Genomic DNA, 5,000 nt, shown 5'->3' with positions numbered 1-5,000 from the left:
TTTTTCTCCCTTTCCCTCTTTTCCACTCCTCCCTCCCTCCCCTCCCTCTCCCTCTTTTTCCCCTCCCCCCTCTCTCTTTTTCCCCCTCCCCCTCTCTCTTTTTCCCCTGCCCCTCTCTCTTTTTCCCCTCCCCCTCTCTCTTTTCCCTCCCCCCCTCTCTCTTTTTCCCCTCCCCCTCTCTCTTTTTCCCCTCCCCCTCTCTCTTTTCCCCTCCCCCTCTCTCTTTTTCCCCTCCCCCTCTCTCTTTTCCCCCTCCCCCTCTCTTTTTCCCCTCCCCTCTCTCTTTTCCTCCCCCTTCCCCCTCTCTTTTTCCCCTCCCCCTCTCTCTTTTCCCCCTCCCCCTCTCTTTTTCCCCTCCCCCCTCCCCCTCTCTTTTTCCCCTTCCCCATCTCTCTCTCGTCCCCCCCCCCTTCTCTCTCTCTCTCTCTCTCGTTTCCCCTCCCCCCCCTCTCTCTCTCTCTCTCTCTCTCTCGTTTCCCCCCCCCCCCCCTCTCTCTCTCTCTCGTCCCTCCCCTCTCTCTCTCTCTCGTTTCCCTCCCCCCCTCTCTCTCTCTCTCGTTTCCCTTCCCCCCCTCTCTCTCTCTCTCTTTTTCCCTCCCCCTTCTCTCCCTCTCCCTCCCTCCCTCCCTCTCTCGTTCTCTCGTTCTCTCGTTCTCTCGTTCTCTCGCTCTCTCACTCTCTCCCTCTCTCCCTGCACCCTCTTTCCATCCCCCCACTGGCTTTTACCCAAAACCCGAGTCCCCCCCTCCTCTCTTTCTCTCCCTCTCCCTCTCCCAACCCCTTGTCTCTGTCCTTGGTCCTTGAGGTAACTTTTTCCTCCCCGAGGTCCTCCGAGTTGGCTGATGTAAGGTTCCTTTTTGCTTGCGTCTGCCTGCCACGCCCTTCGCCTCGTGGTTCAAATGGTCTCCTGGTTTTACTCATGTCATTGGCTGGAAGATTGAGTTTTATTTTAAGGCGGCTGTGTTGGGGCGTTACTTTTTTTTATCCTTTGGGTATTTTTTATATTTAGAGGAAGTCTGCACATCGCATGCACACGCAAACGCGCGCGCACTCGGTAGATTATGTCATCTTGGCTTTTCTTTGATTTTTTTTTTTTCTGCAGTTATGTAGATGAGTTTTGTTTTTTTTCCTTTACAGACGTTTTTAAGTTGTCAACTGATCTCTTTGTCTCACTGAACACGCTGACCGTAAGATTGCATGTATTATGACGATTTTTATCTTAATTTATCTTTTAAATTGAACCTTTGTATGTTTTTTTTTTTTCTTTCTTTCCTGGTTCAACGTGGCGGCTTTTGGGTCTCATGAGACTCCGTCGGGAATGCGGCTTTGTTTCTTCAAGTTTATTGTTGACTCGACAAAACATCATCCTGCTCCATTGTGGAATTTTATTTCATCGTTATTTTTCTTTCTCATTCGTACATGATAATGAACAAACCATGCCGGACTTCAGGAAATTTATGTTCAATATAGTTGTTTGATTTTTGTTTATTTTTTGTGTTCCTCGAATCTATTTACAGGTGGCTTGTCATTGAATTTCATATATATATATATATATATATATATATATATATATATATATATACATACATACATACATACATACATACATACATACATACATACATACATACATACATACATACATACATACATACATACATACATACATACATACATACATACATACATACATATATATATACATATATATATACATATATATTATATTTTCTTGCTGGGTTAAGTTTAAAAAGAAGACAAATGTTTTCATTGTCAGGTCAGGAGAGAAAATATTTCCCATCGGGAGAGTGAAAAAGGATGTATTTTCATCGGCTCAGCGAGACATTTTCCCCAACAAATCGTTTGCAAGTCGTCATGTCTAGTGCGGAGGGGCGGAGGGAGGGAGGGAGGGAGAAGGATGACGGTGAGTGGGAGTGTGGGAGGATGGGAGAGGGAGGGAGGATGGGAGAGGGAGGGAGGATGGGAGAGGGGAGGGAGGATGGGAGAAGGAGGGAGGATGGGAGAAGGAGGGAGGATGGGAGAAGGAGGGAGGATGGGAGAAGGAGGGAGGATGGGAGGAGGAGGGAAGGAGGGAGAAAGGGAGAGAGGAAGGGGAGAGACGGAGAGGGGGAGGGAGGGAGGAAGAGAGACAGGGAGGGAGGATGGGAGAGAGAGGGAGGGAGGATAGGAGAAAGAAAAAGAGGGAGGGAGGATGGGAAAGAGAAAAACAAGAGGGGGAGAGGGAGGGATGGAGTTAATGGTTAATATTTAAAGCAAATAATCGTGCTAGACATCAAGGTCATAGCGAAAAGGGGTTAGGAATGAGTTAATGGTTAGTTTAAAGTTAGAAGTTAAACAGTACTGAGGGTAGTATGGTAAAGAGTAGAGAGGGTGAGCTGATGGGGTATCGTATAAGGTGAAGGTTGTTAAAGGGGAAGGAGTTAAGGGTGTAGGACAATTAGATCAAATGGAGGATATTTATGCGTTTGAGGAAGGAGAAGAAGTAGTTGTCTGAGAAAAAGGTGGGGGGGGGGGGGGGATTTCGAGAGGATGTCCAATAGGTAGGAGGGTCGGGGAAGTGAGAATAAGTGAGGAGAAGCCGAGGTATGGACTACTGTAAAGTGGGGACAGGGATAGTAGGACGTGTGGGACTGAAAGAGGCACATTGCATGAGGAGCATAGAGGTGGATCAGGCTGTTGGATTCAAGGTACCACATTAGGCGTAGATAGAAGATTCTTTCTAGCAATTTGCACAAACAGTCAGTGCAATGAGGGCAGGTGTCGGCTTTATTGTGTTTAAGAAAAGATAGGATTAGTGCTTCAAGCGAGTGAGGAGGAAAGTTGCTGGAGATTGCCAGTAGGAAGGGTAAGGAGGTAGATGGAAGATGTAGCATACGGTAATGTATGTTTTCAGGGCCTTCATGTTTGTTGCAGCACATCTGTGAGGCAGAAACGAGTTCAGTAGAGGAGAAAGGGGCATTGTAAAGCTCTGTAGAGCGTATGGAGGAGATGGGAGCGAGTTCCTTTGCTCTTTTAATGGAACAGAAATGAAGAGAAAAGCGAGAACCACTACCGACCCACTGAAATATACAGCAAGTTCAGTTGCAACTTGTAAAGGTACAGAAATGAGTGTTTTATGGATATTGTGGACTGGGGCAGGATGAGGGGAGGTTTCCCTGATAGTTTATCGATTCTACGCCATACTGTAGAAATATGTGTAGAGGAGGTAAATGTAGAGACATGATTTTGCCATCTGGTTTTAGTAGATATTCAGAGTGCACGGCGTAATTGAGCTGATGATCTTTTTAAATTGATGATGGTAGATATTTTGCTAGAGTTATTTCCCTTGTAGTGATAACTACTCCGCAAGATTCAATCTAATTGCGTTGGAGCATTCAGTGTTCCACTAAGGAACACATTTAGATATGTATGGTCAGGAAATTCGGGAATAGCTGTGAAGACAGGACTCAAGACTGTGACTGTGAAATAAGAAAGCCTGTGGAAGAGAAGGAAGGCGAAAAGCAGAGAGAGAGGTAAAAGTACATCAGTCTGCTCTACGAAAGCACTAGCATGAGGTTTGGAGCAGGTCATAGGAAGCAGGAGAGGGAATAGGAAACTGATCACTATAGGAAAGGAACTGGCCATTGAAAGACAGGGAGAAGGGACGGAAAGCACAGAGAAAGATCATTGTGACAAAAATAATTCATCACGTGTGTACCCAAGAGGGAGTGGTGATTACAGTAGGGAATTAGGGGATTATGGTGTGGGTGGAGGAGAGGATACAGTGCGTTGGGAGGAAGTAGGGGGGATTTGAGGAGGAGGATGGTGTCAGCAGTCACTTTGAATGTAGCCGGAATGGGGGCAGAGAAATTGGAGGATGGATGAGAGGAACTTTCTCTTGGGTCATGCTGAGGAAGTTTCTAATGTCTTGAAGGCTTTCTGGAGGTTTGGGAAGCGAAGGATATTTTATGAGGAGGTGAAGAAGAGATAAGCATCCGAGGATTCGAGGATGTAGGTGTGGGAAGGGATGTGGTAGAAGATAGGGTTTAACATTTGGATTGCCTGGTACGAGAGGTAAGGTGAGGAGTAGGGAGAGACAGGGAGAGTTGTGGATATTAGAGTATCTAAATTTAGAATGGAAAAAGGATTTGATGGGATGATAAAGAAAGTAGAACTGGGAAGTGGAGGACTAGGGGGTAGTGGTACTGAGGAAGATGTAGAATGGAGTGAAGGATGGTATTGGAGTAGGGAGTCATTGAAAATCCCCGTCGACGTGCATCCTGTCTGGCCTCTCGTAGTGAAGCCAAGTTTGTATCTGAGATCTGTTACCTCACTCAAAATTGTAAGCAGGATAGCTCCTATAAAATACATAAAAGGAGCCACCGCAATTGGCACCTATACATGATTGTGCAAGGTAGATGAACGGTCAGGAGCGGGTTGGTCACAAAGAGGGCTGCGGAGCGAGCTGTGGAGCGAGTACTTTGCAGGGAGACCAAATCGCCAGCATTTCTGACACTGACGGGATGGGGGTTGATATGGTCTGACAGGGCAAGATTCTTCTCCTATATAAACTTTATGGGGAAGGTCATGTCTACGAAAGGTAATCTTGCAATATTTATGTGGGACTTATGGCGGCCTCTGGGGGGGAATGGTGTAACACTGCATCATACTGAGCGGGGCAGGGAAGTAGGTCATCCTCACAGCCTGACCAATCTTTGTTGTAGACAGGGCAGTCAGCCGGGGAGTTGGAAACAGTTCCAGTACATGTGTTAAGAGAGGAGTTTGCCGGTGAGGTCGACCAGGGTAGATAGTGCATGGGATTGGGACAAAGAGAGAGAGAGAAATAGTCGCCATGTCCTAATAAAGTCGGGAAGATGTGTTTACATTTTCCACAATAAAACTTTAGCATCTTCATTATTTCATGAAACATTTATACTACATATATTTCTCCCAGTGACACAAATACCATATTAAGGAATTTACCCCTCAAACAAGTGTAA

The 5,000-nt window shown here is 46.1% G+C and overlaps 1 protein-coding gene across 1 annotated transcript in view; it reads left to right on the top strand.

The window, feature by feature from the left end:
* LOC125041363 (ankyrin repeat domain-containing protein 29-like) overlaps nt 1-5,000 on the top strand; it is a 26,871-nt gene that overhangs the window by 8,960 nt on the left and 12,911 nt on the right. The gene's annotated exons all lie outside the window — the stretch shown is intronic.

This window comes from Penaeus chinensis, chromosome 30 (assembly GCF_019202785.1).
Source record: "Penaeus chinensis breed Huanghai No. 1 chromosome 30, ASM1920278v2, whole genome shotgun sequence".
NCBI classification, from domain to species: Eukaryota; Metazoa; Arthropoda; class Malacostraca; order Decapoda; family Penaeidae; genus Penaeus; species Penaeus chinensis.
The sequence above is the reverse complement of the archived record's forward strand: the minus strand, read 5'-3'. Positions and strand labels throughout refer to the sequence as shown.